Genomic DNA, 19,373 nt, shown 5'->3' with positions numbered 1-19,373 from the left:
ATCAGCCAATGTGTTAAGGGCCTGAATAGAACAAAAAGGTGGAGGAAGGGCAAATTTGCTTTCTGTTTGAGCTGGGACATCCACCTCCTGCCCTTGGACATCAGTGGTGCTTGTTCTTGGGCCCTTTGAACTCGGGCTGGGACTCACACTGTCAGCTCTCCTGGTTCTTAGGCCTTCAGGTTTGAGCTGGAACTATACCACTGGCTTTCTTGGGACTCCAACTTACAGACTGTGAGACTTCTTAGCCCTCATAATCATATGAACCAATACCTCACTCTAAATCTCTTTCCGTATATCTCTCTATTATCTAATTAGTTCTGTTTCTCTGGAGATCCCTGACTAATACACATGGTTTTCTGAGTTCTTACCCTGATATTCATTATGACTAAGCCCTGATTTTTAGTCCATGTGATTTCAGTGTTGAGTGAGGCTGAGTGATTTCAGTGTTGAAATGTTCATAGCTTGGCAGAAATACCAAAATGGTAATAATAGGTATTATTTTTGGGTGCTTATAATGTTCATGATAATAAGCAATCAAGGAAAGTTTAAATATCCCCATTTGCGGATAGAGACTAAAACTTAGAGGGAGGGCAGTTGAATCAAGATGGTGGCATAGGAAGGGTCTGAACTTACCTCCTCTGACAGACACAACAAATATACAGCTACATGTGGATCAGTTCCCTCTGAAAAGAACCTGAGAACTGGCTGAACACCTGCTCCACAACAATGGATAAAAAGGACCACATTGAGAGGGGTAGGAGAGGCAGAGAAACACTCTTGCCAAAACCTCACCCTTGGTGTGATGGCACACAATAGGGAGGGATCTCACCAGATGGCTGCTTCTCCTGGATGACTGAGGGGCTGGCATCTCACATCAGGCACCCTGTCCCCTGGAATATACACCAGAGAGATGAGCCCACAAACTGTCTGGCTTAGGAAACCAATGGAGCTGATAACCAAAGATCCCAAAGTGCCCTCTTAAAAGGCTTGCCTGTGGTCTCATTCACCCTGAGACCCAGTAAAATGCAGCAGTTTGAAAAGTGCAGCGACTATATGTGAAGGAGAGTCATTTACGAAGCTAAAAGCATTGGCTGGGTGGGCAGGGGGTGGCAGACATTGTCCCTGGAGATGTAGGCACTGGTGGACCCCATTGTTGTGCTTCCCACCTAACATTGCTAGCACAGGTGGGAGAGCTCTGATATGGGTGAGCAGTCACAGCATTATTCCCACAGCCTTGCTAAAACCAAAAGCTCTGTTGGTTGTAGCACTTCCCCATTCCCTGGCTGGGGCTGGAGTTAAAACTGATACCTGTACATACAAGGCTCTCTCTTGCTGCACTGCTGAAACCTGTGGGTGCATGCAGTCAAGTCATTTCCTGGTGCCTTTCTGAAGCAAGAGAGCAAGTCCTAACCCCTACACTCTCCAGCTGCTGAGCTAAAGCCAGTGGTTACATGCAGTCCACACAGGGGACACCCCTTGATTGTCTGCACTTGGTGGTCAAGGAGGCTGATGTTCCTGAGCTCCATGGGACTGTAATAATCAGCAGTACAGTTCTTGGCAGGTCACCACCCCCAGGGCACCACACTGACAGCAGACTGAAACACATCCCAGTCTTTTTATGAAAAAGGCCTGTTTACTTAGCCTGGAGCATCACCCTGAGGGACAGGCTTCACGTTTTCCACACACCTAGAGGCCAAGGAGGCACTCCCAGGGAATGTAAGCAGGGAAACACCATCTTTGTGTACCCTTCAGCCTTGCTACAGCTCAATGAGACTCCCCAGAAAGGAACTTATACCCTCATCAGGAGCTTTGATTTTTGCAACTGTCATCCAGGGGACACCTCCAGATCTCCTGGTCCAGAGGCCAGCAGAGATTACAACTGTGACCCCACAGGACTGTATATATCTGTGTACTTTAACAGCTGCTACCTGAGGGTCTGGCTTCCAATCAGCTTGAAACTGGGTGCTAAATGAGAGTCTTTGCCTTGGAACACTGGCAGGTCTCGGCACACCCTCGACAGGGGCATATCAAGAATAAATCAGGTTGGGGACTTCCCTAGTGGTCTAGTGGTTAAGACTCTGTGCTTCCACTGCAGGGGGCATGGATTCCATTCTGGGTCAGGGAAATTCCGCATGCCGTGGTGTATGGCCAAAATAAATAAATAAGTAAATAAATCAGGTTGTATAGACAGCCACAAAGATTTGAGAGACAATCAAGAGCTAGGGCAGTCTTGAATGAGAAGGATCATCACCTACACAAGGCCACTCCTTCAAGACTGCCTAGTACTTAGAAAAAAACACAGAGAGCCAAGCAAAATAAGAAAACAGAAAATGTGCCCAACAGAAGAACAAGACATAACCTCAGAAAAATGCTTCATTGATATGGAAATAAGTAATCTACCAGATGAATAATTCAAAGTAATTGTCATAAAGATGCTCACTAAATCCAGGAGAAGAACTTCAACAAAGAGTTAGAAAATATAAGAAAGAACCAATAAGAGCTAAAGAATACAACAGAAATAAACAAAATACACTAGAGGGAATCAAAAGCAGATTAGATAATAGAGAGGAATGGATCAGTGATCTAGAAGACAGGGTAATGGAAATCACCCAACCAGAATAGCCAAAAGAAAAAATAATTGAAAAAAATGGGGATAGTTTAAGGGATTTCTGGTATAACATCAAACATACTAACATTTACATTATAGGGGTCCCAGAAGGAGAAGAAAGATAGAAAGGGGTAGAAAACTTATTTGAAGAAATAATGGCTGAAAACTTCCCTAATGTGGAAGTTTTTCCCTTCTTCCTGGAAAGAAGAAGACATCCAGGTCCAGGAAGTACAGAGAATCCCAAACAAAGTGAACTCAAAGAGATCCATACTGAGACACATATAATTAAAATGTCGAAGGTTAAAGATAAAGAGAGAATTTAAAAAGCAGCAAGAGGAAAAACTAGTTAAGTATAAGGAAACCCTCATAAGACTATCAGTGGATTTTTCAGCAGAAACTTTCTAGATCAGAAGGGAGTGGCAGGATATATTTAAGATACTGAAAGGAAAAAAAACTTACAACCAAGAATCCTCTATCTGGCAAGCTTATCATTCAGAATCGAAGGAGAGAGAAAGTTTCCAAGACAAGCAAAACTAAAAGAGTTCATCACTACTAAACCAACCTTAAAAGAAATGTTAAAGGGACTTCTTTAAGTAGAAAAGAAAAGGCCATACCTAGAAATAGGAAACTGTATGAAAGAAAACAATCTCACTGGTAAAGGCAAATATATAGTAAGGGCAGTGGGTCAACTATAAAGTTGGTAGAAAGGTTAAAAGACAAAAGTAGTAAAATCAACTATAACTACAATAAGTAGTTAAGGGATACACAAAATAAAACGATGTAAAATATGACATTAAAAACAAAATGTGGAAGAGAGAAGTAAAAATATAGTGCTTTTAGAATGTACTCAAACTTAAGAGACTATCAGCTTAAAATAGACTGCTTTATATATAGATTGTTTTATATGAGCCTCATGGTAAATACAAACCAAAAACCTATAATAAGTACACAAAAAATAAAGAGAAAGGAATCCAAACATTATACTAAAGGTGAAAATCACTAAACCACAAGGAAAGAGAACAAGAGAAGAAGAAAGGAACAGAGAAGAACTACAAAAACAACCAGAAAATAGTTAACAAAATGGCTATATGTACATACCTATTAATATTCACTTCAAATGTAAGTGGATTAAATTCTCCAATTAAAAGACATAGAGTGGCTGAATGGATAAAAAAAGACCTATCTATATGCTGCCTATAAGAGACTCACTTCAGATCGAAAGACACAGACAAGCTCAAAGTGAAGGAATGGAAACAGATATTCCAAGCAAATGGAGACAAAAAGAAAGCTGGGGTAGCAATACTTACATCAGATAAAATAGACTTTAAAACAAGGACTGTAACAAAAGACAAAGAAGAATATTACATAATAGTAAAGGAGTCAATCCAACAAGAGGATATAACATTTGTAAGTATTTATGCACCCAACTTAGGAGCACCTAAATATGTAAAGCAAATATTAATAGACATTAGGGAGATACTGATAATAATACAATAATAATAGGGGACTTTAATATCTGACTTACATCAATGAATAGATCTGGACAGAAAATCAATAAGGAAACATTGGTCTTAAATGACACATTAGACTAGATAGCCTAAATAGATATATACAGAATGTTGCATCCAAAAACTGCAGCATACGCATTCTTTTCACATGTACATAAACAGTCTCCAGTATAGATCACATGTTAAGCCACAAAACAAGTATCAATAAATTTAAGAAGATTTAAATCATATCAAGCATCTTTTCCAACACAATGGTATGAAACTAGATATCAATTACAAGGAGAAAACTGGAAAAAACACAAACATGTGGACACTAAACAATATGCTACTAAACAATCAATCAGTCAATGAAGACATCAAAGAGGAAATAAGAAAATATCTTGAGATGAAAAAAATGGAAACACAGCTTTCCAAAATCTATGGGACACAGCAAAAACAGTTCTAAGAGGGATCTTTATAGCGATACAGGCCTAGCTCAAGAAACAAGAAAAATCTCAAATAGACAATGTAGCTTTATACCTAAAAGAACTAGAAAAAGAAGAGCTATCAAAACCCAAAGTTAGTAAAATGAAGGACATAATACAAATCAGAGTGGAAATAAATGGAGATTAAAAAAGCAATAGAAAAGATCAATGAAACTAAAATCTGGTTCTTTGAAAGGATAAACAAAATTGACAAACTTTTAGCTACACTCATCAAGAAAAAAAGAGGCCCCAAATAAAATGAGAAATGAAAGAGAAGTTACAACTCATACCACAGAAATACAAAGGATCATTAGAGACTACTATGAAAAATTATATACCAAGTTGGACAACTTAGAAGAAATGGATAAATGTCTAGTATACAATCTTCCAAGTCTGAATCATGAGGGAATAGAAAATCTGAATAGATTGATTACTAGTAATGAAATTGAATCAGTAATTCAAAACTCCCAGTAACTAAAAGTCCAGGACCAGACAGCTTCACAGGTGAATTCTACCAAACATTGAAAAAGGAGTTAATACTTATCCTTCTCAAATTATTCAAAAAATTAAAGAGGAAGGAATGATTCCAAACTCATTCTACAAAGCCAGCATCACCCTGATACCAAAACCAGACAAAGATACAAGAAAAAAAGAAAATTATAGGCCAATATCACTGATAAATACAGATGCAAAAATCCCCAAGAAAATGTTAGCACACCAAATGCAACAATACATTAAAAGGATCATATGCTATAATTAAGTGGGATATTTTCAGTAAAGTTGCAGGATACAAAATTAATATGCAAAAATTGGTTGCATTTTTATACACCTATAATTGAATAAAATACCTAGGAATAAATTTAACAAAGGAGGTGTTAAAATGAAAACTATAAGACACTGATAAAGAAATTGAAGAAGACACAAATAAATGGAGTATATCATACTCATGAACTGGAAGAATTAATATTGTTAAAATATTCATCCTACCCAAACAATCTTCAGATTCATTGCAAGCCCTATCAAAATACCAACTGCATTTTTCATAGAACTAGAACAAATAATCCTAAAATTTGTAGGGAATCACAAAAGACCCCAAATAGCGAAAACAATCCTGAGAAAGACCAAAGCTGAAGTTATCAAGTTCCCTGATTTCAAACTATACTACAAAGTTATGGTCATCAAAACAGCATGGTACTGGCACAAAAACAGACACATAGATCAATGGAACAGGATAGAGAGCCCAGAAATAAACCCACAAATATAGCGTCAATTAATCTGTGACAAAAGAGGCAAGAATATACAATGGAGAAAGGACAGTCTCTTCAGCAAGTGGTGTTGGGAAAGTTGGACAGCTGCACATAAATCAATGAAGTTAGAACACTCCCTCACACCATACACAAAAATAAACTTAAAACGGCTTAAAGACTTAAATATTTGACATAACACCATAAAACCCCGACTTTTCTGCTTCCCTACAGGGTTAAGCCCACAGTGGTAGTGAGCTTGAAAAGAATCTAGCATTACCTGATTCTCCTTCTCTGTCTCACATCCCTAATTCCCTAAGAGTATTTTTACTTGAATCCTGACTTCAGGGTTGCCTTCTGGAGAACTCAAACAAGGACAGCAGTTTATCTAGTTTACTTACTTATTGACTTTTTATCCTGTCGAAGGTCATTTAAGACACACTTTGCTGAGTAGCATAAAATTTTTATTTGCAATTCTTGGACTACTGACCAGACTTCAGCCCTCCTTCTTTACCACTTGTTCCCCCTCAACCCCTTTCAAGGCTACTGTTGATTTTTTTTTTTTTTTTTGCCAAATGTCATTTACATCAAGGATGAGAAAACCACGGTACCCTGTTTTTTGTAAACACAGTGTTTTTTGGAACCCAGACATGCCCATTTGTCTAGGTATTGTCTATACTGCTTCAGACCCACATCCACTTAAGACAGATTACAGGGCTTGCAAAGTCGAGACTCTTTCCTCCCAGTTCCTTTACAGAGAAACTTTGCTGACCCCTGACCTATATAAAATCAGGTGATTTGCTTAACCCACTTCTGAACCCTCCTGCCACCCCACCTGGGAGAGCCCCTTTCCATGCCTTCTTCCTGAGGGATTTGCTGACCCTGCTGGCCTCAGGTTGGTGAAAGGGAAAGAGCTCTGGGGCCAGAGTCCAGGATCTGTCACTTTCCACCTGGGGGATCCTGGGAAAATCACTTCCTTGGTGGTCAGCTGTCTCCTCTGAGGAAATGAAAGGCCACACTAGAACAGTGTTGTTTAAATTTCCCTGATCAGAAGAACCATCTGGGGCAGTTACCAAAAACAGATTCCCAGGCTCTCCTACTTACTGCAGGGAGCAAGAGGGTAGAGCAGGGCCTGGGAATCTGCACATTTGCCAAGCAGCACGAGAGTTTAGTAACCACTGACCTAAACAATTTTCAGTGAACTTGGGGTACTAGAATACCATGGTGCTGTAAATAACTCGATAAAATGGGCTTCTTCTATGGATATATACATTTTGTGCATAAACATTTTTTATTCATGCTGTGCTGCCAGTGAAGGAGCTGATATTATGATAGTCTCTGAATCTTTCAAAAGGAGTATGGGACAACCTTCTCTTCATGCAATTCTTCCTTGTAGGCTGTGTTGACTAAAGAAGCTTTTTCTTTAAGGACTGCAGGACTATTTACACTGTCTCTGGGGAGGATGGGTAACCAACTGAAGCCTGAGAGTCCTGTGCTCTCTTACATTATCCAGACTTTCATTTTTGCTCTCAGAAAGAGAAGAGACAGAATTAGACCAGTGGTTCTCAACCCGGGTTCTTTGTGGCCCCCTGGGGACATTTGGCAATGTCTGTGACCACCACACTTTTGGTGGTCACAGCTGTGTGTGAGAGCAGGTGTTCCTAGCATCTAGTAGGTGGAGGCCAGGGACGCTGCTAAACATCTTGGAATGCATAGGACAGCACTATCACAGAGAATCAGCCAGTCCCCAGTATCAATAGGGCTGAGGTTGAGAAACCCTGGATTAGACCGGGTGCTCACCAGCAACATTTTGGAGGGTGTGAGTGGTCCCGGTATTTGTACTGAAGGCCCAGTATTCCTACCTCGAGCATTGTGTCTTCTGTGAAACCTTCCCAGATCTCATTTGATCCCCATAGAGACATCTTCTCAGCCTTCTCGTGTAACAAGTGCTTACCTCTTTTGTGTCACTGATCACACTCTATGGCAGTTATTTATTTGTCCTTCTTCTCTACTGTATTAGTCGGTGTTCTCCAGAGACACAGAACTAATAGGATCTATATACCTATATAGAAAGAGATTGATCATGAGGGATTGGCTCATGCAGTTGTGGAGGCTGAGAAGTCCCACCATCTGCCGCCTGCAAGCTGGAGACCCAGGAAAGCCAATGGTGTAGTTCCAGTCTAAATATGGCGGAAACAAGCAAGAGGTAGATTCCTAAATTCTCGAGAAGAAGAACTAGTCAGGAAAAAATGAAGGTACAGTAGCTCACCTCATACCATAGTCACTTCTTAGGTATTAAAATTTAAATATAAAAACTGAAATCATAAGTGAAAGGAAAAAAATACATAAATATTTAAGTGATTCTAGAGAATGGATTTTTGAGAATAAGAACGTGAAAGAGACGTTAAGAAAATTGTAGATAGTTTTCATAAATGTTAGGGGCAAAAATTGAACAACAAATATAACAAGGTTTCATATCCATAATATATAAATTAATATGACATTACTAACAAAACACTAACACCCTAATGGAAATAAGGAGCAAAGAACAGAGAATTTGCAAATATAATACCATGTTGTTTGATAAATATAATGTTATTTGATAAGCACACAGAAGTTTAGCTTTATTAGCGATTAAATATAAATGAAAACAAGGAGATATAATTTTCTAACTATAAAATTTTAGGCAAAGTTTTAAAAATAATAATTATTTTGGCAAAGGTGTAATGAATATGCATCTGCACTTAGCAGAAATGTAAGTTGTAACTACCTTTTTGGAATATTATTCATCAATATAGGCTTGTATCAAGAGTCTTAAAGAAATAAATACGCTTTGACTATACGATCATACAAGCGTGTTCATATCAGGTTTATTCATAGTAGGAAAAAAAGGGGGAGAGAGTAAATGTCTGACAATATGGAAATGATTAAATATATTAACAGTATGTCAGAATTATGGAATAGCCTACAAATACTGGAAGACTTTCATGATCTGAGGCAGTACCCTCGAGATAACTTAAATAGAAAAAGACACACAGCTCAAATCTTCTGGGGATCTTAGAGCCCCAAAACTTCAAGTACAGTTTGATTCCCAATTAAATATATTATTTTCCTATAGGTATTTGTATGTGTGTATAGACACACACACATACATAAAGTGAAATGAACAGGTTTAAAAAGGACTGAAATCAAAGATAACTTGTAGAAATATTAATACTGCATCATCAGTGTATGAGATTATAGGTGATTTGAATTTACTTTTTCAATGCTTTTTTTATATTTTTGTTACAAGCAAATATTTATACATTCAAATGCATTCATATTTGATATTTTATTTGTAATAAAAAGAGTAGTTCTAAAAAGGAAGTCTGATATTATGGAACCACAGAATTACTAGAATATCATTTCTGAGAGGGACACTTGCCATTTTTCAGGTGGAAAAACTGAGGCTCAGAGAGTAAAGTCACTATCTGCAGTAAAACAAGCCTTCAGCAGCACTTTTAGAAATGGTGTTAAAAAAAGAAAAGAACAAGAAAACATGCACGTTAGGACCTCATCAGCCACTGGAATGGCCTCCAAAAACTCCAAGAGTCTATAATTTGCATGGATGTCTTGAAGATTGGATTATAAAAATCTATTGGGTAATATTTTAAAAAAATGACTAATTTTAGAAAAGCTGGGTTTTAACATTGATCTACCATGTTATCTCAGAAAAAATTACTTAAGCATTATTATTACTTTGTGGATTGTTTGATTTACTTTATTAATCAACAGGAGTCCCTTCTGCCCTTCCCTCCCCTCATCCTTCTTTCCTTTCTTCCTCTGTCTCCCTTCACCAACATTCGAGGGAAGTTATTTATCTGCCAGGCACTATGGTAGGAGCCGGAGACTCTAAAATAACAGACTGCATAAGAACAACTTATACACACACGCGCACACACACAAACATAAGTGCGTATGAAACTGGTGAAATCTGAATAAACTCTGTGGATTGCACTAAAGTCAGTTTCCTGGTTTTGCTCATGTACCATGGTTGTGTAAGATATTACCATTGATGGAGGTTGAGAAGGATGCACAGGATCTCCCTGTACATTTCCCCCCTCTTCCTGTGAATCTATAGTTATATCTAAATAAGAAGTAAAACTGAACCAAACTCAGCCAACAACAACAAAAAACAAAACACTAACCTAGTAAGCACTGTAATAGAAACACAATGTGATAGAAACAGAGAAAGGGGCACTAACTCTGAGATGTTAGAGCTCTTTATGGAATAAGAAATGAAACTAAATAAGAGTTTGGAAACTAGTAAAATAAAAAATGACACGATTAATATCATAGCCATTTTAGAACTGGAAGTGTTTTTGCAGTTCATCTAGAGTTAGAAAATTGTCAACATTTTACAGGTAAGGAAAGAGGGGTCCAAAGAAGTGAGATGACCTGCTGAGGTCCTAAGACTCTGGCCTGAGACTGTTTTGGGTTGTGAAGCTTTCCAGGTGTTGTGGCAGTGACAGGATTGATAACTCAGATTCTTTGGGCTCTAGAATCCCCAGAAATCTGGAGTTCACTCATCCAAACCAATCCTCCCCACTGTTCCCAAAAGCATGTTCCCAGTTTGCTCGCCACGAGATGGCAGCAGAACATAAACCATCCCCATCAGAGTTCCTGCGGAGGCCCTGTGGTTGGCGATTCAAGAAGTCATCCAGACAGGTTTTGATTGTACAGTCCAATCAGCACTGTTATACTAACATATTACGTACATTATAAAATAAACCACTAGAGAGAATTAAAAATGATGTAAGGATGAAGCAAATAAGCCACTTTGGTATCTTCATTCTGTTGTTAGCTAATATCTTAAGGCAGAGTATATATTTACAGTCAGGTTCATAGTTAAGGTGATTGGGTATATTGTCCGTATTTCTAATTATCTTGATAATTTCACCTTCTTCGAACTCGTTTTCTGTAAAGTCTCATTAGATGGTCATTATTTTGCCTGATAATGTGGCTGATTGGCTGGCACCAGGAATAGTGCCATTTCCTTGTTGTTTGCAAGCATTAGTTTGAACCATATTAAATTGCTATTTTTCTTATGTAAAAACTGAGCAAATATTGGCAATTTCATGTGGTTTAACCTGTAGCTGCATTATTTGCATTATCTTCAGTCTACATTTCTTTTTGGCAGAATTTTTTAAACCATTTGTCCATCTTAGAAAAACTGATCATCTAATTAGTATAACATATACATCTACTAACTGGGTCCCCAACTGTAATGTGTCACCATGAGGCAAAGAGCTGCAGAGCCTCCACGCTGTGGAGCTCTTGCTCCTTCCTCAGGATTCCTCACAAACCTTATGTGACCACAGACCCTCTGACACAGCCCCCGGGTGAGGGCCTTCTGTCAATCCAGATTAGTGAAACCCACTTTCTCATATTTTCAGATAAAAATTAATATACATCATTTGAACATGATCTTTTTGCAGCTGCAGTGGGTGGTCTTGTAGTCCAACTTGCTCATTTCACAAATGAGGAAATAGGCCAAGCCAAGCCGATTTACATTCCCTCTTTGGAGGAACGTGAAAATTTAGTATCAGACAACAGCAAACCACATTGGGCCACGTGATGCTGTGTGGCCATGCTCCATTCTACCTTCAAAATGGGCAAGGGAGAAAGCTTTAAAAGAGTCCTGGTCTTGGATTCTCTGTTAGAGACCTTTGTTGTCACAGTGTGCAAATCTCATTCCATTGTCCCCAAAGTTGCAGAAACCTTCACTTGAACACTATAATTGGGGTATTTGGAATGTGGTACCTTTGACAGTTTCAGTCTGGGGAGAAATTGTGCCTAAGGAAAAGTTTCCTGAGTTCTTCCAGCCCGTGAAGCAGATAACATATCTTTCTTCCTCTCCAGGTAATGAACTTCTTAAAGGCAGTGGTCACATCTAATTTTTTTTTTTCTTTTTTTAAATCCCCCCTCAAGTGGCTGGTTCAATGTCTTGCATCTAGAAGATGGTTAATAAATGTTGACTGAGGTTGATAGAATTTCTACGTAAGACATCAAACTTTAGACAATTACAACCTGCACTGAAAATTGTATTTGTAAATGTGTAGTAGGACACTAGAGAGGGCTGTTCCCTTCTGAGCTATGGTTCTCAGTTCAAATAGAACTTTCTACAACAATGGAAATGTTCTGTATCTGAGCTCTCCAGGGCATTAGCTGCTAGCCACAAATATCTATTGAGCACTTGAAATATGGCTAGTGAGGCTGAGGAATTTAATCTTTCATTTTATTTAGTTTAAATTTAAATAGCTGGATGTGGCTAACAGCCTCATATTGGACAACACAGAAAACCTAGATGATAAATTATTAAGTGTAGTAGCTTCAAACTTCAACATTCATCATTTATCTTATAATGACATCCTTTCAAACACCTCACATTTTGTACCATGTTACCATCAGGTTCTACTTTCTCCTATTCTCTCACATCCCTTAAGATCCCCAGGCAATACTCTTACTCCTAAGTGTTTATTTTGTTTAACCCATCATCTAAACAACAAAGTCACAAAAAACCTAAAAGCAACCAGGAAAATAGTGATAATTAAAAAATAGAATTGATCTTATCATTCCGTTGGAGAAGATGTGTCCTGGGTCCTTCCAGAGGGAGCTGTGACAAGACCCTTTGGTCAAAGCCTCAAGCTCATTGGGACTCCAAACATTGGCTCCCCTTTAGGGGCAAAATTGTAATTTGGTTTTAAAAAAATCTATATAGTTTCCTTTGCCAATCAATTAAAATGTTAATATTGAGTCATTATACGCTGAGATTCCTAGATTCAATTTCTTGGATTGAATCACCAGTTTAACTCCGACCCATTCTTCAGGACTTGGCTTCATCATCCCCTCTTCAGGATGACTTTCTGATCTCCATCACTAATCAGATTTCCCTAGGATGCGTTCTCTCAGCATTTGCACCTCTCCTCACAGGGTTGTTGTAAAGACAAAGAAAATAATGCAGAGCAAGCACCTATTTAGTGCCTGACACATAGTAAGTGCTCAAGAAATACCAGTTGTCCCTATTTTTATGGAGGCACCCTATCCACATGGAGAATCTGAGCCATAGTGAAGTTCATCCGTATTGAGCTTTGGGTTTAAGAATCAAGGAAAAATTGTAAACAGACAAAGTAATTCTGAGGTCATAAGCAGGCCAAGGTGGGGTACACTGGATGGTCTGTAATGTTAGTATAGATAAGGCAGAGGAAGTGATTCAGAGATGAATCTGGGAAAGAGAAGAGATTGCTGTGGGTCCACTGTGATTCAGGACTACCTAAGTGGCAATTCAAAAGGATATGCGCTAGATCATCTGGTTAACCCATTTATAATTGGGCAAGATAACACCTAAACCATCGAGATATTTGCCCATGTTACCTTTCAGTCCTTGTCTGTAGTCTTATTAAACTTTTACATATTTGGAAGAATATGTACATTTTAATAACTTGTATATTTTCCTTCTTTTTATAGTATTTTGCCCTTATTGTCTCACACCCTGTCTTAGCCATTCTGAAGTAATCAAAACAGTTTATATGTAGCTCTTTACATCTTTCTCTATGCTCATACACATATACAAATATATATTTAAAGGTTTTTTAATGTTTATTTTTACAAAAATTGTGTTATACTATACATGCTTATTTACCACTTGCGCTTCATACATTACACATATCCAACATCTGTTTGAATTGCTCATAAAAAACCTAGAATGTGTGCTAGATTTGGTGTCTGTTCTTATTCCCAACTGAAAACAAACCAATTTTCTATTTCTGGAAGAATAGTAGATAAGATACTCTGACTTACCCTCCCAGTGAAATCCTCAAATGCAGAATAAAATTTTAAAAAATCCTAAAATGCATTAATGAGCTGTTAGGAAGCAGTGAATCCAGAGAGGTAAACAGATTACTAAAGATACTTTCATTCTGAGGACATCTGACGAAACCCCAATGAAGTTGGATTTTGATTGTAATGGCCTCTTACGGATGGGAGAAAGGAGAAAAAACTAGATTCCACACAATGTAGGAAGCATAAGGGAAACCCCCAATATAGCTGGAAACCCACAAGCCCACACAGGCTGAGTATGCAAGGGTAAACTAAAAATAAAGCTGCCAGCCCCCCAAGTAGGGAACAGCAAGGAAAGTGGTCTGCCTTGAAACTTGGTACTAGGAAGAAAAATAATCAATGAATGGATTTTAATAGTAGATTAGACATGGTGAGAAAGAGGATTAATAAATTCAAAGCTAGATCTGAAGGAAGTATCCAGCATGAAGCACCAAGAAACAAAGAGATGAAAAATAGGTAAAAGAGGAGACACAAGGCTAGAGTGAGATGGCCTAATATTTGGGGTCTCAGAAAAAGAGAAGAGATATATGAAGGAGAGAGGATGTTTGAAGAGATAATGGCTAAGTATTTTTCAGAACCAGTGAAAAGCATCAATCTTCATATTTAGGAAACTAATCCATCCCAATCAGGACAAATAATAAAAAATACACACCTGGAAACTTCACAGTCGAACTTTAGAATCCCCCCAAAAAGATAATATCTTCAAAGCTATCATCTATGAGAAAACTAGACTATCTACAAAAGAATGGCAATTGAATTGAACTGACTTCTGAACAGCAACAGTGAAAGCCAGAAGAAAGTAGAATTTTGTGAATGTACAGAGAAAATAACTGTCAACCTAGTATTACCCAGCAACATATCTAATAGTCAAGGTGAAATAAAGACATTTTCAGGAAGAATAAAAACTGGGAAAGATTGATACCAACAGACTCTTACTACAGAGAATTCTAAAATAATGTACTTAAAGAATAATAAAGGTATCTCCAGATGGAAGGTTCTTAGATACAAGAAGGAATGATTAGTGAAAAAGTTGTAAATCTATGTATTTGGGTTGGCCAAAAAGTGCCTTTGGTTTTTAAGTAAAAATAAAAGACACATTTTTCATTTTCACCAAGAACTTTATTGAATAACATATTTGCCCTTTTGTTCCACTACCTTCTGCCATTTTTCAGGCAACTTCATAATTCCATCTTCCCAAAACTTTTTATCTTTTTGAGCAAAGAACAGTTCCAGGTACCTTTTACAGACTTCCAGGAAATTGAAATTTTTTCCATTAAGAGAATTTTGTAAAGACTGAAATAAATGGAAATCTGAAGGTGCAATGTCTGGTGAGTACAGTGGGTGAATTAGAACTCCCCAGCCAAGCTGTAACAGGTTTTGCCTGGTCATCAAAGAAAACAGGCGGTCTTGCGTTATCCTGATGGAAGATTGTGCGTTTTCTGTTGACTAATTCTGGACGCTTTTCATTGAGAGCTGCTTTCAGTTGGTCTAACTGGGAGCGGTACTTGTTGGAATTAATCATTTGGTTTTCAGGAAGGAGCTCATGATAGGAGGACTCCCTTCCAATCCCACCATATACACAACATCACCTTTGGATGAAGACCGGCCTTTGGTGTGGCTGGTGGTGGTTCATTTCACTTGCCCCACGATCTCTTCTGTTCCACATTATTGTACAGTATCCACTTTTCATCGCCCATCACAATTTGTTTTAGAAACGAAACCTTTTCATTATGCTTAAGTAGAGAATTGCATGTGGAAATACGGTCAAGAAGGTTTATTTCCACTTAACTTATGTGGAACCCAAATATCAAAGTGATGAACATAACCAAGCTGGTGCAAATGATTTTCAACACTTGATTTGGATGTTTTGAGTATGTTGGCTATCTCCTACGTGGTATAACGTTGATAGTTCTTAATTAATGTCTCAATTTGATCGCTATCAACTTCAACTGGTCTACTGGACCGTGGAGCATCATCCCGTGAGAAATCTCCAGCACAAAACTTCACAAACCACTTTTGACATGTTCAGTAAGTCACAGCACCTTCTCCATACACTGCACAAATCTTTTTTTGCGTTTTGGTTGTGTTTTTACCTTTCTTGAAATAATAAAGCATAATATACCGAAAATATTGCTTTTTTACTTCCGTCTTCAATATTAAAATGGCTACACAAAAATTCACCAATTTTGATGTCTTTTTTTAAATGCACGCTGATATGTCAGCTGTCACATACAATCTAACAAAATTGTTGGAAATGAAGTTAAAAACAAGTGAGTGCTACTAGAGCCATCTTATGGAAAAAGCAAACAAACCTTTTGGCCAAGCCAGTATAAGTCTAAAACGAAGATCAATTGTATAAAACATTGATGGTGATAAGCCAAGACAGTGAAATACACAGAACAACAATAGTGTGCAAATTGGAAGTGGCTGATGGGATTAAAGTGTTTTAAGGCTTTGAATTTCATGGGAAGAGCATAAATATGTAATTAATTTTAGACTTTAATAACTTAAATATGCATGCTGTAATTTATATGGGAATCTAGAACAATAGAAGTAGCGATTATAAATTCTAAATTGTCAGAAGAGGCAGTGGAAATAAAAAATCAATCCAAAAGAAGGTAAGAAAGAAAAAAAATTAAACACAAAAGATGAGACAAGTAGAAAGTACAAAATAAATTGGTAGAAGTAAAACCAAATGTATTTGTCATTGCAAAAAATTAAATTGTAAATATTCCAATTAAAAGACAAAGATTGTCAGACTAGGTTTAAAGAAAATAAGGCCATATGCTGTTTAAAAAGTGAGAAATGTAAAACCTTAGATACAGAAAAATTAAAAGTATAGAAAATGGTATAACTGGCAAATGCTAGTCATAAGAAAGCTGGTGTAGCAATGTTAATAACTTTAGACTTTAGGACAAAGAACACCATGATAAATAATGAAAGTTACTATGTAATGAGAAGAGGTTCAATTTCTGAGAAGAATATAAAAATTCTAAAGATAATTTGCCTAGCAGCATACCCACAAAATGAGTAAAACCGAAACTAACTACAAGGAAAAACTGACAAATCTAACAGCATACTAGGGAGATTTTAATACACCTTTCTCAGTAATTGATAGATCAAGTGGACAAAACTATCAATAATAATATGAAGACTTCCCTGGTGGCGCAGTGGTTAGGAATCTGCCTGCAAATGCAAGGGACATGGCTTCGAGCCCTGGTCCGGGAAGATCCCACATGCTGTGGAGCAACTAAGCCCGTGTGCCGCAACTACTGAGCCCTCGTGCTGCAACTACTGAAGCCCGAACACCTAGAGCCTGTGCTCCATAACAAGACAAGGCACCACAATGAGAAGCCCATGCACCGCAACGAAGAGTAGCCCCTGCTCACCACAGCTAGAGAGAAAGCCTGTGCGCAGCAACGAAGACCCAAGGCAGCCAAAATAAATAAATAAATAAATAAAATTAAAAAAAAATATATCAAAGAGCTGAAAAGTGAAAAGAACATATATGATCTCATGTTCTATAAAATATAAAGTGAAAATTCGTTTCGAATTCATTTTAGCATGTCAACTTTTTATTAAAGTTAAGAAAAATTAATCATAATTTTTAGGAATACACATGTATGTCTTTTTTTTTAACATCTTTATTGGTGTATAATTGCTTTACAGTGGTGTTAGTTTCTGCTTTATAAGAAAGTGAATCAGCTATACATATACATATATCCCCATATCTCCTCCCTCTTGCATCTCCCTCCCACCCTCCCTATCCCACCGCTCTAGGTGGTCACAAAGCACCAAGCTGATCTCCCTGTGCTATGTGGCTGCTTACCATTACCTATCTATTTTACATTTGGTAGTGTATATATATGTCCATGCCACTCTGTCACTTTGTCCCAGCTTACCCTTCCCCCTCCCTGTGTCCTCAAGTCCATTCTCTATGTCTGTGTCTTTATTCCTGTACTGCTCCTAGGTTCTTCAGAACCATTTTTTTTAGATTCCATATATGTGTGTTAGCATACGGTATTTGTTTTTCTCTTTCTGACTTCACTCTGTATGACAGTCTCTAGGTCCATCCACCTCACTACAAATAACTCAATTTTGTTTCTTTTTATGGCTGAGTAATATTCCATTGTATATATGTGTCACATCTTCTTTATCTATTCATCTGTCGATGGACACTTAGGTTGCATCCATGTCTGGGCTATTCTAAATAGAGCTGCAGTGAATATTGTGGTCCATGACTCTTTGTGAATTATGGTTTTCTCAGGGTATATGCCCAGTAGTGGGATTGCTGGGTCGTACGGTAGTTCTATTTTTAGTTTCTTAAGGAACCTCCATACTGTTCTCCATAGTGGCTGTATCAATTCACATTCCCACCAACAGTGCAAGAGGGTTCCCTTTTCTCCACACCCTCTCCAGCATTTATTGTTTGTAGATTTTTTGATGATGGCCATTCTGACTGGTGTGAGGTGATACCTCATTGTAGTTTTGATTTGCATTTCTCTAATGATAATGATGTTGAGCACATTCTTTCATGTGTCTGTTGGCAATCTGTATATCTTCTTTGGAGAAATGTCTATTTAGGTCTTCTGCCTATTTTTGGATTGGATTGTTTGTTTTTTGTTATATAGCTGCATGAGCTGCTTGTAAATCTTGGAGATTAATCCTTTGTCAGTTGCTTCATTTGCAAATATTTTCTCCCATTCTGAGGGTTGTCTTTTCGTTTTGTTTATGGTTTCCTTTGCTGTGCAAAAGCTTTGAAGTTTCATTAGGTCCCATTTGCTTATTTTTGTTTTTATTTCCATTTCCCTAGGAGGTGGGTCAAAAAGGATCTTGCTGTGATGTATGTCATAGTGTTCTGCCTATGTTTTCCTCAAAGAGTTTTATAGTGTCTGGCCTTACATTTAGGTCTTTAATCCATTTTGAGTTTATTTTTGTGTATGGTGTTAGCGAGTGTTCTAATTTCATTCTTTTACATGTAGCTGTCCAGTTTTCCCAGCACCACTTATTAAAGAGGCTGTCTTTTCTCCATTGTATATTCTTGCCTCCTTTATCAAAAATAAGGTGACCATATGTGTGTGGGTTTAACTCTGGGCTTTCTATCCTGTTCCATTGATCTATATTTCTGTTTTTGTGCCAGTACCATACTCTCTTGAATACTGTAGCTTTGTAGTATAGTCTGAAGTCCAGGAGCCTGATTTCACCAGCTCCGTTTTTCTTTCTCAAGATTGCTTTGGCTATTCGGGGTCTTCTGTGTTTCCATACAAACTGTGAAATTTATTGTTCTAGTTCTGTGAAAAATGCCAGTGGTAGTTTGATAGGGATTGTATGGAACATGTAGATTGCTTTGGGTAGTAGAGTCATTTTCACAATGTTGATTCTTCCAATTCAAGAACATGGTATATCTCTCCATCTGTTTGTATCATCTTTAATTTCTTTCATCAGAGTCTTATAGTTCTCTGCATACAGGTCTATTATCTCCTAGATAGGTTTATTCCTAGGTATTTTATTCTTTTTGCTGCAGTGGTAAATGGGAGTGTTTCCTTAATTTCTCTTTCAGATTTTTCATCATTAATGTATAGGAATGCAAGAGATTTCTGTGCATTAATTTTCATCCTGCTACTTACCAGATTCATTGATTAGCTCTAGTAATTTTCTGGTAGCATCTTTC

The 19,373-nt window shown here is 37.7% G+C and overlaps 1 long non-coding RNA gene across 1 annotated transcript in view; it reads left to right on the top strand.

Moving 5' to 3' along the window:
* Positions 1–19,373, top strand: part of LOC132372674 (uncharacterized) — a 132,127-nt gene that overhangs the window by 23,949 nt on the left and 88,805 nt on the right. The gene's annotated exons all lie outside the window — the stretch shown is intronic.

Source organism: Balaenoptera ricei, chromosome 10 (genome assembly GCF_028023285.1).
Source record: "Balaenoptera ricei isolate mBalRic1 chromosome 10, mBalRic1.hap2, whole genome shotgun sequence".
NCBI classification, from domain to species: domain Eukaryota; kingdom Metazoa; phylum Chordata; class Mammalia; order Artiodactyla; family Balaenopteridae; genus Balaenoptera; species Balaenoptera ricei.
This window is presented reverse-complemented; position numbering and strand designations above follow the sequence as displayed.